Below are 14,349 nucleotides of genomic sequence, written 5' to 3'. Positions count from 1 at the left end.
AGGCCATTGTTGTCAAAGGGAATGATGGGAGTTGTTGTTCAACAACATCTGGGGACCCAAGTTTGAGAACTCCTGCTGTAGCAGATTACTACACTGAGCAAGGGATTGGACTCGAAAAACCTCCAAGACCCTTCATGGGAACATAGGAAGCTGCCTTCTACTGAGTCAGACCATTGGTCCATTTAGCTCAGTATTGTCTACGCAGAGTGGCAGAGGCTTCCCCAAGGTTCCAGCTGTAGAATCCAGAGGAAATAGTTGTGGTATGGAAGGAGGTGGAATGGATCAGCAACATTAATGAAACAGATTTTATGTACAGAGAGGCAAGTGCAGATGGCTTATCTGTGCTCTTGCTGCTGGCTGTTAGCCTGGAATACAAGTAACTAAAGCCCCATTCAAAAGCTGGCCTGGATCAAGGAATGGATTAACCAAAAAAAACCACACCAGGCAGGAGTCTCTCCCAACCCTACCTGGAGATGCTGCCAGGGAGTGAACCTGGGACTTTCTGCATGCAAAGCAGATGCTCTACTACTGGGCTATGGCCCCATTCCCTTCTGATTCTAACATTCTGTGACCTAAATATAAATAAGACCTAACCTAAACAATCCAAAACCACAGTTAGCCACCCATGTGGGGTGTGGGATGCAAATTAAAATCAAGAAAAGTACAATCCAGCCAGGTCTCATTGGTGTTTAGTGGAAGAGATCACCGTCGGGTGGGCACCGGGTACTTCCTTTAACTTCCGGCTGAGGAGGACTCTGGGGTGGCAGGGAGGTACACAGCCGCCCCGACGGGGACTTATTCAATGAAGTGCTAGCAGGGGAAATGTGGCAGGAGGAGTAAGGGCACCCTCCCTCACCCTTAAAAATTTGCCCCCCACCTTCAAACCAGCAGGACCACCGGGCGGTCGAATTGGCCTTTATGGGCCTCCGAACCGGTTCCATGCACATCCCTACTCTTTGCTGCAGACTCCATCAGCCATATGGCTTCTCTCTCTCTCTCTCTCTCTCTCTCTCTCTCTCTCTCTCTCTCTCTCTCTCTCCTATTCTTAGTTGGTGGAGTGATTTGTCTCCACCAATGAATGTCAGACAAATTCAGGTGGATAAACCCACATGTTCACAATAACTCTCTCCCCTGCAAAATAACAACAACAACAACAACAACAAAATTCTAAGGTTTAGAACATGTAAAAAACTTTTCAAGTAAAGTATATGAGTGGGGTGTGGATAAAAGTCTATTGCCCATATAGGAAATCAGTTTGGGTGGCTATGATGAAACAGGAAATACCCGTGGTCAATGGCACAGAAGTAAGTTTGTTACGTAATCTATATATAAATAAATAGAATTACAGGGGATGAACCCCGAGGGGCTCTCGTTTCTCACTCCAAATGCCCAGCATGGGCCAGGCATGACCCACTCTGGGGACAGTGCCAGGTGGGGAGTTTGACTGGGGTGTTCAATCATAATCCCACACTATGAAGACAGAAAGCTCAGGCACACAAGCTTTCTATCCAAGAATGTAACTTCTCCAATAAAGCTTACTTGTTTTTGCGATCTTCAACAACTAACGTTCTCAAGCTACTCTTTAATGGGCTCAATTTTTACTGCTCACACTGGCTCAGTTATAATTGAAGCTAGTCAAACTCCTCCCCCTCAACAGGTTTGAGGGCTATTTGGGCATACCTTCCCGCTCCCACATACACACACAAAAATCAAATCAAAAGTTCCTCCAGGAGAACGTCTAGGGAAGTTTGGGCTACACTTAAGAGAATGCAAACAGCTCATTCACTGCGCTTGCTGCAGCTCACCCTAGTGTCTATTTACAGGCATTACATTAGGGACTTGTACTGATTTAAGGCAGGGGTCTCAAAGAGCCACCTTAAGTGGTGCAGCGGGGAAATGACTTGACTAACAAGCCAGAGGTTGCCGGTTCGAATCCCCGCTGGTATGTTTCCCAGACTATGGGGAACACTTATATCGGGCAGCAGCAATATAGGAAGGTGCTGAAGGGCATCATCATCAATCATCATCATCATCATCATCATCTGCATGGGAGATGTCAATAGTAAACCCCTCCTGTATTCTACCAAAGACAACCACAGGGCATTGTGGGCACCAAGGACAGAGTCAAAATTGACTTGATGGCACACTTTACCTTTACCTCAAACAGCAACCCTCCAGCTGTCAATGGACTACAACTCCCATCATCTCCAATCACAATGGCTAGCAGCCAAGGATGATGGTGGATGTAGCCCAACATCTGCAAGAGGACCACAGTTTGAGACCCCTGCTTTAAGTTTGGCTTTCTTGCTGGGTTGTTTCTTTTTATTTATTTGGCCAGAGATATATTTCATCAACCTGACACCACTGTCAGTCTCAGGCATGCAACTTGCTAGATTACACTTGTAGCAACTCAGGAGCAGGCACCAGAGAGCTATTAAATAATGTCAACAGAGAAAGAACCAGTTTTGTCCTTCAAATACTTGGGAGTTTCGGCTTGTCTTAAATTGAGTCCTTTGATACCGTTTGCTGCCAAGGAATGCTTTCTTTAGACAGCAAAAAAAACCAGAAAAGGGCAGGGGAGAATTAATCATGGGCTTATTATATGGGGGAGGGTGTGCAGAACATCTCTGAGCTTAACGCTCTGCTGAAACAGGCAAGCAAAAAGGTGCATCACTTATTAAACACACCAAAGAGGTGTTTGATCTATTATTCAGCCAATGCTCTGTTGAACCAGATGGTCATTTTAAATATCAAAACCTTACAAAAAGGGAAGGGAAGGGAAAGGAAGGGAAGGCGGGGAAGGGAAGGGAAGGGAAGGGAAGGGAAGGGAAGGGGAGAAAGCTGTCGGGGATCTGAGAGCTGCCGATGAGAGCAATATTCATTCCTTTGTTTGGAAAAAGGAACCACACTGGGGAAATAAAAAACAATAAGTATGGACACACAACAAAATGCCGTAGTATATCCCTGGTGTGCATGTGCTGTGCTACCTGAGGCTCTGAGTGAGCACGATGAACATTTTAGGCACCTTTCCCCCTCAGAATCAATAGGGGTTGTGATTGTCTTGAAGGAGTATTCTTCAAGCCACAAAATTTCCCTGGTTTTGTTCAATCCCTCATCCCACCCACCCACCCCCTGCCCACTCACCGCTGAGTTCCATTAGCAGTGACCACCAGGTTGTCTGTTAACTGCTGTCTGAGTCTGCCAACATTCCACTCCATTGCATTACACTGAGGCAGGGTTTTTTGTGTGGAGGCGGGGGGGGGAGGTTGTCCCCCCTTGGTTTTCTTTTACATATTTTGAATGCATGACATATTCACACTGGAAAACGCCATCTAGCTCAGTATTATCTACAACAGGGTGATTGGGGATGTTGGATGTTGTAGTCTAACAACATCTGGGGACCCCAAGATGGGGAACTACTGCTGCTGCTGCTTCTACTACTACTACTTATACCATTTTTCAACAGAAGTACTCAACATAGTCTACACACACACAAAAAGAATAAGAATTAAATGAGATGGTTCCGTTCCCAAAGGCCTCACAATCTAAAAAGAAACACATGGAGACACCAGCAGCAGCCACTAGAGGGATCCAGCAGGGCTGTTCTTCTGTTCTTATGGTGCTGTGCCAGGGCTGGATAGGGCCAGTTGCTATGCGAAATGTAGGAGAATCGCCACTTTGAAAAGGTGCCCCTCTGCTCAGTTGGCAGGAGAATGCCGGGTCTCTGGGGGTGTGCACAAAACCAGCTGGCCTTGTTCGGTTCAAGTCCGGACCAGACTTGAACTGGACCAGTCATGTTCGGTTTTGCGCGCACACACACACACCCCAGCTTGGCTTGAGTTTGAGCTGGTTCGGGGGTTCTAAATATGGAGGTGGGATTCCTTAAACTCACTGCCAGGTCCGGGTCGTCCGGTGGCCTCTGGGGGTACTGCTGCAGCCGTGTGGGGGTGTGTGTGTGTGTCTCAGATTGTTCCCCTTCCCCTGCTGAACTCCCCCCACGGCCTTCCCTCCACTGGTCTTTTTGGGGCCTTTCAAGCCCTCGCCTGGCTCGCAGTGGCCATTTTGAAGGCCTCCATGCATGCACACTGGCCATTTGCATGCCTGGGTTGCAACCCAGGCATGCAAATGGCCAGTGTGCATGCACGGAGGCCTTCAAAATGGCCTCCGCAAGCTGGGAGAGGGCCGGAAAGGCCCCCAAATGGGCCTTAATGGCTCAAATAAGATTGGAGAGATGCTGGCAGGGGGAGGGGAAACCTTATGAGACCACCCCATGGCTGTGGCAGCACCCCCTGGAGGCATCCAGATGACCCAGCACTGAATTTAAACCCCCCCCCCATATTTAGAAGCCCCAAACTGGCCTGGGTTAGGGGTTCAGCTCAGAGTCAAGCCTAACTGAATTGAATCAGGCCCTGTTTGGCTTGAGGGCAATCCATCAAACAGGCCCGGTTCAATGGTGAACCGGCTCGACCTCGAGCCAGTTCGCACATCCCTAATGGTCTACACTGCTTCAGGGGCGGAGCTACCAGTGTTCCGATATGTCCATGGAACATGGGCCCTCTGGGTTCTGGGCTTTTGCTCACCCGCTCTCTGCCTCCATTCTCCCAGCCAGCCACCCTTGTTGCCCTGGTGGACCGCGAGCGACTCCCTCTGCTGACGCTGTGGTTCCCATGGCGGCCCGTGCGCCCACTCTTGCTGTGGCCGCTGGCTGCCAGGCCTTGCCTCCCCTGCTCCCTACTGCTCTTCTTGCTCCCATCCACGGCCATCGTGGTAGCAGTCAGTTCCCCAGGTGGTCCGAAGCAGAAAAGCCCCAAACACCCTTCGTGCGTGGAGCTGCTTGCAGCTGCCCCGACATGTCCTCCGTTCCCAGCGGGCTCTGAGGGCAGCTGGAAGAGCGTTGGAGGCCTTTTCTTTAAAAAGAAGTCCAAGTATTGTCTTCTAAAACTGGTATACAACATCTGTAAATAAGAGATTTAAAAGAGAATTGCTAAAAAGATCGAGACAGTGGATCTAGATGGTTTCTTCTCTGGGTCTTTAGGGCAAGGTTCTCAACTGGGGCCCTCAGATATTGGTGGACTACCATATCAACATCCCCTTTGGGCTGGGGAGGATGGGAGTTGTAGTCCATCTTCATCTGGGGACCCCAGTATGAGAACTCCATTTTAGGGGATTGCTGAGTACGATCCAGTGCTAGTCAGCACATATGTCCTCACATGTGTCCTCAATATTCCCAGCAGGCTCTGGGGGCAGCTGGAAGCAGGAAGGTCATTTGAGGTGTTCCTGCTTTGGACCACCTTGGGAACTGCTTGCACGGTGAGGGTTAGGAGCAAGAGCAAGCACGGGAAGCAAGAGGGGCAGTGCAGGTGGTGGCAAGGCCCAGAAGCCGGCTGCCACAGCTGTGGGTGGCAAGAGCAACAGCTCAGGCAGTGGGTAAGCAAGGGGTTGCCCAAGTTCAGACATGAACACAGGCCCATTCTACCCACATTGCACCATGGCACTGTCTGGCAGTGGCTCTCCAGAGTTTCAGCCAGGGGTCATAGGAACATGGCGGGTAAGACCATTGGCCCATCTAATTCAGTATTATCTACACAGACTGGCAGCAGATTCTCCGGGGTTGCAGGCAGGAGTCTCTCTCAGCCCTATCTTGGAGATGCTGCCAGGGAGGGAAACTGGAACCTTCGGCATGTTGGGTTGTAATTTTTATCTCCCAGTTAATTAGCGGAGCACTGAAGAAGCTACCCACTCCAGTTACAGAGTTGTTGCAGAGTTTAGTTGTTGCAGCTATGCAGAGAAGACACATGGAGATTCTTGTAGAACTACCTACTAAGCATTTATTGGTGAAGTACACTTTGGATAGGAAAGACCTAACCCTAATGTATAGAACTACATAATCAATAGGTGGGGGGGGAGAGAGAGGGGGAGAGGGAGGGAGGGAGGGAGAGAGAGATTTCCGTCTGCTCTCTAAGAGGAAAGGAAAAGGACTGACTCCCCACAGGAAATACCTGAAGTGTCAAGGCAAGGGTCATAGATTAGAGACAGGTAGAACAGCTAGGGAGACCCTTACTCACTATCTCTACTCCCAGAGCCCCTAGTGGTCATTGGGATAGTTGGGGGGAAAGGTCAATGTCCTGGAAGTCCATCTCCAACACAGTGTGCAAGCATGCAGGTGCTCTTCCCAGAGTGGCCCCATCCCCTAAGGGGAATACCTTACCGTATTCCTTTGCATACCTTTCATGTGCAATCCAGGGCGGAAAAGGGGACAATTCATGACAATTCACAAGACCAGCTCTCCTTCCCCTGATCTTTCCCACCCTACCTGGAGATGCTAGAGACGGAACCTGAGACCTTCTGAAGGCAAAGCTGAAGCTCTGCCAGTGCCAATGAACTGAGCTACAGCCCCATCCCCTTGTTCTTCCTAGTCCAGGGGAAAGGGAGAGGTGGGGAGTTTGGGTCTGAACTTAAAAAGGATAATAACTGGCATACCGTGATTGTGAGCCCTTTGGGGACAGGGAAACATCCTCTTATTATTATTATTATTCAGTGAGGCTATACACACACAGACATGCAAAACTGGGCTAAGGGAGTAGGGGTGTGCATGGAACTGGCTAGCCTGGTTCAGTTCAAGTGCAAGCTGCACTCGAACCTGACTGGGCCAGTTCAGTTTGAACCCCACCTGATTCGATTCGGTGGGGGGGGGGGGTTGTGAATTATTATTATTTTAAATTTAAATATTTTTTTTAGTACCTGTAGCCACTTGGGGGGGCTTCCTAAAGGCTGCCGGGAGCGTGTTTGTCCGTGAAGGTTCCCCCTCCACCCACTGGCCTCGTTTATCACTGTTGTGGCCCGTAAAACCTTCCTTTTTGGCCCATTCAGGCCTCTGTAAATCAGCACAGCGGCCATTTTTCCTGTCACTGAGCATACTCAAATGGCCTCTGCAAGGCCTGGCATGGCCCAGGGCCTCACAAAGTTCCTTTGAGCATGTGTGGTAGCACTTTTGTAGCTCGAAGGGGCTATGGGTACTAAAAAAATTTTTTAATTTTTTTAAAAAATAAAAATAAAAAATTCGTGAACTGGTGCGGGAGTTCGGTTCCGGTCTGGATGGAGCCATGGTGGGTGGGTTTCGGTTCGATTCCGAACCCCCAAACTGAACCTTTGAACCACGAACGCTCGAACCAGTTTGCACATCCCTATAAGGGAGCCCAGCCCAGTTTTGCACGCATCTGTGAACCGCTAGGATCAGTCCAATCTCAGCGGCACCATGGTGGCAAACCCACCTGTGAAGCCTCCTTCTAAAATGTGGTTAGGAAAGCGAGCACTCTCCTAACCCCGCTTTTTATCATCTGTCAGCCCCGGCTGCCAGACTGTGGGGAGGCTGGGGAGGGGAGAGGGGATCTTCATAATGCATTGTGCACTTGCATGGCGTGTGGTATTTCCGGGCGGAGGCAGGGCAACGTTTCCCGGCACCCCAACCCCCACAGCCACCGGCAGCAGCCAGGGCTTGTCTAGGTGGGCAATATGCCTGCCCAGGCGAGCCTGGAGGATCATCTGCAGGGAAGAAAGCTTTTCTGGGCTTCCACCCCACAGACAGTTAGCTCACTAGTCGTGAAAAAGGGCTCCTTTTCTATGTAAACCATTCTGAGAACCTTTCCACTTAAAAGCAGTATATTAACAATGGCTGGCATTCTGTGTGTCCCACATGCGTTTTAACACAATGTGCAAGAAGGACGTTTTAACACAATGTTGAACGCAATGTGCAAGGACACCATGTCCAAGGACATGCCAACATCTTGTGCAAATGCAAGAAATGTGCAATGTTGTGTGACGGTGCAACCATTGGAAAGACTAGCTGGATAATCGCACAACTGCATTTGCACAAGAGTGCTCTTGCACAGCTCTGCGCACGTTGTGTTTAAATGTACGTGGGATACGGGGCAGAATATCAGCTAATAAAATTAATAGTGTGTGTGTGTGTGTGTGTTCACATACACACCCACTTCACACACATTCCTTAAAGTGCCTTCACTCTGCTATTTGGCACAGTAGACACCAAAGGAGCATCCCCCCCCCCATCTTATTCCTTCCTTGGACACAGACGCTTCGCTGGCGTGCCACATGGAAGTTGCTCGAGGCACTACTACAGCCTTGGGACTTGCTTTTCATGCCGGCTTTGGTTTTGTAGTTTTCTGTTGTCTCTGTCTTTCTGGAGATATCAGCTGAAAGGCATGTTGGCATCCCAGGCAGAAAGAGGCAGCTTAGTGCACAGCCAAGTGGAACGTGATGTATTCCTCTGTTACCAGCCCTACAATTTTTGCTTGTAAATCTCGTCGGGGAAAAAAGTGAAGTTGAAGACTGAGAACGAAAGGACAAAGTCACAGGCGCTGGTAGTCCATTTTGAGGGGTACTGGGGCGGTGGGAGGGCTGTCTGGAGAGGGGCTGAGTGAGCAGTCACCCAGGGCCATGACTTATGGGTCATCCACACTGAGGAGGAGGGATAGTAAGAGCGTAAGAACAGCCCTGTTGGATCAGGCCTCAGGCCTATCTAGCTGAGCATCCTGTTTCTCACAGTGGCCCACCTGATGCCTCTGGGAAGCCCACAGGCAAGAGGTGAGGGCATGCCCTCTCTCCTGCTGTTGCTCCCCTGGAGCTGATCTTGTGGTAATGAGCATGAATGGTTCCCTTTGCTAAGCAGGGTCTGCCCTGGTTTGCATTTGAATGGGAGACTACATGGGTAAGCACTGTAAGATATTCCCCTTAAGGGATGGGGCCACTCTGGGAAGAGCACCTTCATCCTTGCATGCAGAAGGTTCCAAGTTCCAAGTTCCCTCGCTGGCAGCATCTCCAAGATAGGGCTGGGAGAGATTCCTCCCTGTAACCTTGGAGAAGCCGCTGCCAGTCTGGGTAAACAATACTGAGCTAGATGGACCAAGGGCCCCTGGTGGCGCAGTGGTAAAACTGCCGCCCTGTAACCAGAAGGTTACAAGTTCAATCCTGACCAGGGGCTCACGGTTGACTCAGCCTTCCATCCTTCCGAGGTCGGTAAAATGAGTACCCAGAATGTTGGGGGCAATATGCTAAAATCATTGTAAACCGCTTAGAGAGCTTCGGCTATAGAGCGGTATATAAATGTAAGTGCTATTGCTATTGCTATTGCTAAGGGTCTGACTCAGTAGAAGGCAGCTTCGTGTGTTCCTGTTTTCCGATAGCACAGCAATAGAAAGTCCTCTAGTTCCCACAGGAATGAAAATGATTCCTTGGAAAACTGGAAGCGGGCTGCAGTCTGCAGATAGCAGAGCCTGGCCCTTCAGTCAGCTAGCAGGACGGAGCTGGAGCTCACTGCTGCTCCCCACACAGTAGGCCTAGAGGTTAAAAAGGAGGGCACTGACTCTCCCCTCCTCACCCCCTCACCCTCCTCGCAGCTGCAGCCAGCCAGCTACCACTGCGCCCCATCCCACTGCCAGCAATCTTTAGGGGCAAAAGGGAGAACTTGCCCCTCTCCTGGTCACCCCCGCTTCCCACAGCTATTGCTTAACACACACACCCCCAAGCTTTTTTTTTTTTAAGGGCGGCAAAAGCCTTTTTGCCTATGGGCAGCAAAAAGGTTAATCCGCCCCTGGCTACATCCATTAAACAAACTATGTTTTCCACAACCCACCAAGCTGGCTGGGGTCCTAAGAACTGCTGGAGATGCAGCTACTGCATGGCATTGACTCTTAGCACCAACAACCCTATTGACCACTAGGGGCATTAGGGATCAAGATAGTGAGCAAGGGAATCTCCTCTCTGACCATGCTTTCTTTACTCTATACTAACTTCCCCTTGGTAGACTGATAGTCTCAGGTTTCATCCTCTCACCTGGATAGAAAGACTTCCTTCTTCTCTTTTCCCCACTTCCTGTATGTAGCTAGCAATGAGGCATGCAGGTCTCAATCTATCTCCCTGATGGATTTTCTAAATAAACTACTCGACGTGAGACTTGGCTTTAAAAAAGATTGCTTTAAAAAAATCTTTGCACCTCAGCTCTGAACTGATCTTCCCATTCAAGACTAGCAGACTGTGGGAGGTCTTTCAGCCAGTCACCTTCCTTATTCTGATCTGATGTCACTCATTTCTGCCAGCTTCTTCTTCACCATGGGAGTTAAGGGTCTGTTCACCTCCCACAGCTTCTTTCTGCTCTTTGAGAAAGGTAGAGCCTTTGGATGGACCCTGGGGGGCCTCGGCTGGAAAGGAACATAGTGGAGAGACAAAGCTGGGTCTCTGGCATAGATAGTGACAAAAGTGTATGTGTATATGTACCAGTAACAATATATACACAAAGATAGATTGGACTGGCAAATAGATTTGAGACTTCTGCATAAAGGCCTCCTTAGGCAACTTCATCTCCCAGACAGTAAAACTTCCCATAGAGTTTGTTTGATCCTTAGAGTCAAATTATTATTACTTATTTACACAGTCAGACAGGTGTTATTGACTGGTTTGTTTTATCCAGACATCGAGTCCTTCCCAAGGACCTGGGATGGCTGAATTTTATCGTCAGTACTGTTGGTTATTATAGATATCATCACAAAATATAGGCTGTTCCCAGTAATGTTGCTTTTTGTAATTGGCTGATGGTGATTTCTGTGGCCCCTATGGTGTTGAGGTGCTCTTCAAGTTGTTTTGGAATTGCACCTAGGGTGCCAATTACCACTGGGATTATTTTGGTCTTTTTCTGCCACAGCCTTTCAATTTCAATTTGTAGATCTTTGTATTTGGTGATTTTTTCTATTGATTTTTCTTCTATTCTGCTATCCCCTGGTATTGCTATGTCGATTATTTTAACTTGTTTATTAATAATAATAATAATAATAATAATAATAATAATAATAATACCTAGCCCCTTGAAATTATCGGAAAGGGCCCGATAATTAAAGCACCAAATCCAAATAATAACATCTGGTAGACTGTGTATAAATAGAAATAACAACAACAACAACAACATTGACAATAAAATTCTGGCATCCCAGGTCCTTGGGAAGGACTCGATGTCTGGATAAAACAAACCAGTCAATAACACCTGTCTGACTGTGTAAAATAATAATAATAATAATAATAATAATAATAATAATAATAATAATAATGAACAACCCCCAGTGAGGCACTACCTTGGTGTGGTTGTGGGACTTGTGTGCTCTGAGGAAGGTGAGAGCTATGCCAGAGGTCCGACCATACTGGACAGGTCTCACCAGAGGAGTGAGACAAAGAGTGCCTCTCCCATCAACAATATGGTGAGATGTAACTTTAATAAATCTATACCGGATTGGTCATCGCCCGGGTCAACAAGGGCCGCGCCAGGTGCTGGAGTCCCTGGACATCTGGTGGCAAGTGGGCAACAGGACTCAGGATCTTCAGTTGAGCAACCAGGGCTGGAGACTGCAAGGTTACTGGAAGAAACGTCGCCTAACCGAAAAAAATATACAAAAAATGTCAACAAGGAAATAATGATCTGCTATTACAAGTCTAGTCCAACTAGAAGAGGTTATTTAAAAAGAATGTACCAAATTTGGAAAGAGAAGCATCCAGATACAGAAATAACAGAACAAAGGCTAGCAGACTAGAGAAGATTCATAATAAGAAATAAAGTATTCACAGAAGTTGAGCTGGAAGAACTGCAAAGAGCAACACAGGCTCAAGATATGGAAGAAGAATTACCACCAACTGAAGCAGTTGCTCAGGCGCAAGTGAAGGAGGTGTTGGAAATAGAGGATGCCACTGTTACTGAACTGTTTCAAAATCAAAACCAGGCAACCGCCCCTTTTCCTTCACCTCAAAAACCCTAATGCCGTTTAACAGAAAAGCAACAAGAACTAAAGCAAAAAATAACTGAGCACATGAACCAAACAACCACCAGGGTTTGACTTCCAGTGCTAAAAACAGTTGCCAAAAAACAACTTGCTCAGGCATTAAAAGATGTCAATGCTGCACTTGCAGAAATAACAACCAATAATTTGCAAGAAACAAACCAACTAATGTACAGTGCAGCAACAATAACAACACAAGAGCTCGGATATAAGATCAGTGGACCTGTCAAAAAAGAAAGCAGTACATCACCTAAATGGAAGATTAGATTAGAAAATAAAATCTCCAGGCTTAGATCAGATGCTAGTAAATTGAAACATATGAAAGACAAGAAGCTGAAGAATGAAAACACCAAACAGTATCTGATCCAAAAATACCACCTAGATTCAAGGAGAATTAGAGAAGTCCTGGAAATAATAAAGCAGCAAATAACAGCAGTGTCAAAGAAGATTAGCAGATATGAAGCCAGAATTACACAACACAGGCAAAATCTCCAATTCCAATCGAATCAGAGACGTTTCTACCAAAGCATAGAAGGAGAAACTGCAAGAAACCTAGAAACACCAAATAAAGAAGAAACAGTGCAATTCTGGGGGAAATTATGGGACAATCCAATAGATTATAATAAAAAAGCAGGCTGGATGAAAGAGGTCAAAAAATGTAACCAACAAATGCAAGATCTAATAATAACAGCAGAATTAATAAGTGAAAGAGCAAAGAAAATTAAAAATTGGACTGCGCCAGGCAACGGTGAACTGCATGGCTTTTGGCTTAAACCCCTAACAAGCCTTCATAAACAACTATCAAAACAGTTCAATCACATTTTGCAAGGCGGTGATATTGAACAATGGCCAACAACTGGGAAAACTCATCTCATCAGTTCCAAGTAATTATAGACCGATAACCTGCCTGACAACCATGTTCAAATTATTAACTGGAATAATAGCAGATGAAGTGATGCAACACTTATTAACTAACAAACAGCTTCCAGTTGAACAGAAAGGAAATTGCCTGAACACCAAGGGCACAAAAGACCAGCTGCTGATTGACAAAATGATTTTAGAAAATTGCAAGAGAAGAAAAACAAATCTAAGTGTTGCATGGATTGACTACAAGAAAGCCTTTGATTCATTGCCTCACAGATGGATACTAAAATGTTTAGAAACAACTGATGTCAGCAAAAACATTCAGATATTTATAAAAAAAGCCATGAGCATGTGGAGTACACAGTTAACAATCAATGGCGAGACACTTGGACAGGTTAGCAGTAGAAGAGGCATTTTCCAAGGAGACTCACTATCCCCTCTGTTGTTTGTAATCGCCATGACCCCACTTACACAAATACTAAACAAAACAGGCCTCAGATACCTAACATCTAAAACATCAAGTAAAATCAACCATCTGCTGTACATGGACGATCTGAAGTTGTATGGAAACTCCCTGTCAGAAATTGAATCACTGCTCAACACTGTCCATATATTCAGTAGCGATATAGCAATGGAGTTTGGACTAGACAAGTGTGCTGCATTAATAATGAACAGAGGGAAAATAACAAAAACAGAAGGAATAGAACTGCCCAATGGAAGCAACATCAAGAACCTGGAAGAGAAAGAACATTACAAATACTTGGGCATTCTCCAGGCTGATAACACTGCACACACTGAAGTTAAAAGAAAAATTGGAAGTGAATACATCAGGAGAGTTAGAAAAATCCTCAAGTCCAAACGCAATGGCGGGAACACCATACAAGCCATAAACACCTGGGCTATACCTGTTATCAGATACACGGCAGGAATAATAGACTGGACCCAGGCAGAGCTAGAGACGCTAGATCATAAGACCAGGAAAATCATGACCATCAATCATGCTCTGCACCCCCGCAGTGATGTAGATAGGCTATACCTCCCTCGCAGCTCAGGTGGAAGAGGAATGCTGCAAGTCCATCAAACAGTATAGGAGGAGAAAAGAGGCCTTGAAGAATATATCAAGGACAGTGAAGAAGATGCACTTCAAATGGTCAATAATGCGAAACTATTCAACACCAATGAAACAAAGCAGGCCTACAAGAAAGAGCAAGTCAAGAACCGAGCAGAAAAATGGAGAAATAAGCCCCTGGATGGTCAATATTTGCACAATATAAGTGGAAAATCAGACATCACCAAGACCTGGCAATGGCTTAAGAATGGCAACTTGAAGAAAGAAACAGAGGGTTTAGCACTGGCTGCACAAGAACAGGCACTACGAACAAATGCAATAAGAGCAAAAGTCGAAAAATCCACAACAATCAGCAAGTGCCGCCTTTGTAAAGAAGCAGATGAAACAGTGCACGACCTAATCAACTGTTGTAAAAAGATCGCATAGACTGACTACAAACAAAGGCATGACAAGGTAGCAGGGATGATACACTGGAACATCTGCAAAAAAATACAAGCTACCTGTAGCCAAAAATTGGTGGGACCATCAAATTGAAAAAGTTGTAGAAAATGAAGATGTAAAAATATAATGGGACTTCTGACT

At 46.6% G+C, this 14,349-nt stretch overlaps 1 long non-coding RNA gene across 1 annotated transcript in view; it reads right to left on the bottom strand.

Moving 5' to 3' along the window:
• LOC128341092 (uncharacterized) overlaps window positions 1-6,847 on the bottom strand; it is a 29,190-nt gene extending 22,343 nt beyond the window's left edge. The window contains exons 1-2 of the long non-coding RNA XR_008314202.1: window positions 6,742-6,847; window positions 4,581-4,955 (exon numbers count right to left, since the gene is read on the bottom strand). This is a non-coding gene — a long non-coding RNA (uncharacterized LOC128341092). The remainder of the gene's footprint in view (window positions 1-4,580; window positions 4,956-6,741) is intronic.
• Window positions 6,848-14,349: the final 7,502 nt, after the last annotated feature.

The sequence above is a fragment of the Hemicordylus capensis genome, chromosome 1 (genome assembly GCF_027244095.1).
Source record: "Hemicordylus capensis ecotype Gifberg chromosome 1, rHemCap1.1.pri, whole genome shotgun sequence".
In the NCBI taxonomy this organism is placed as follows: Eukaryota; Metazoa; Chordata; class Lepidosauria; order Squamata; family Cordylidae; genus Hemicordylus; species Hemicordylus capensis.
Note: the sequence above shows the minus strand (reverse complement) of the source record. Positions and strands in the feature narration are given on the sequence as shown.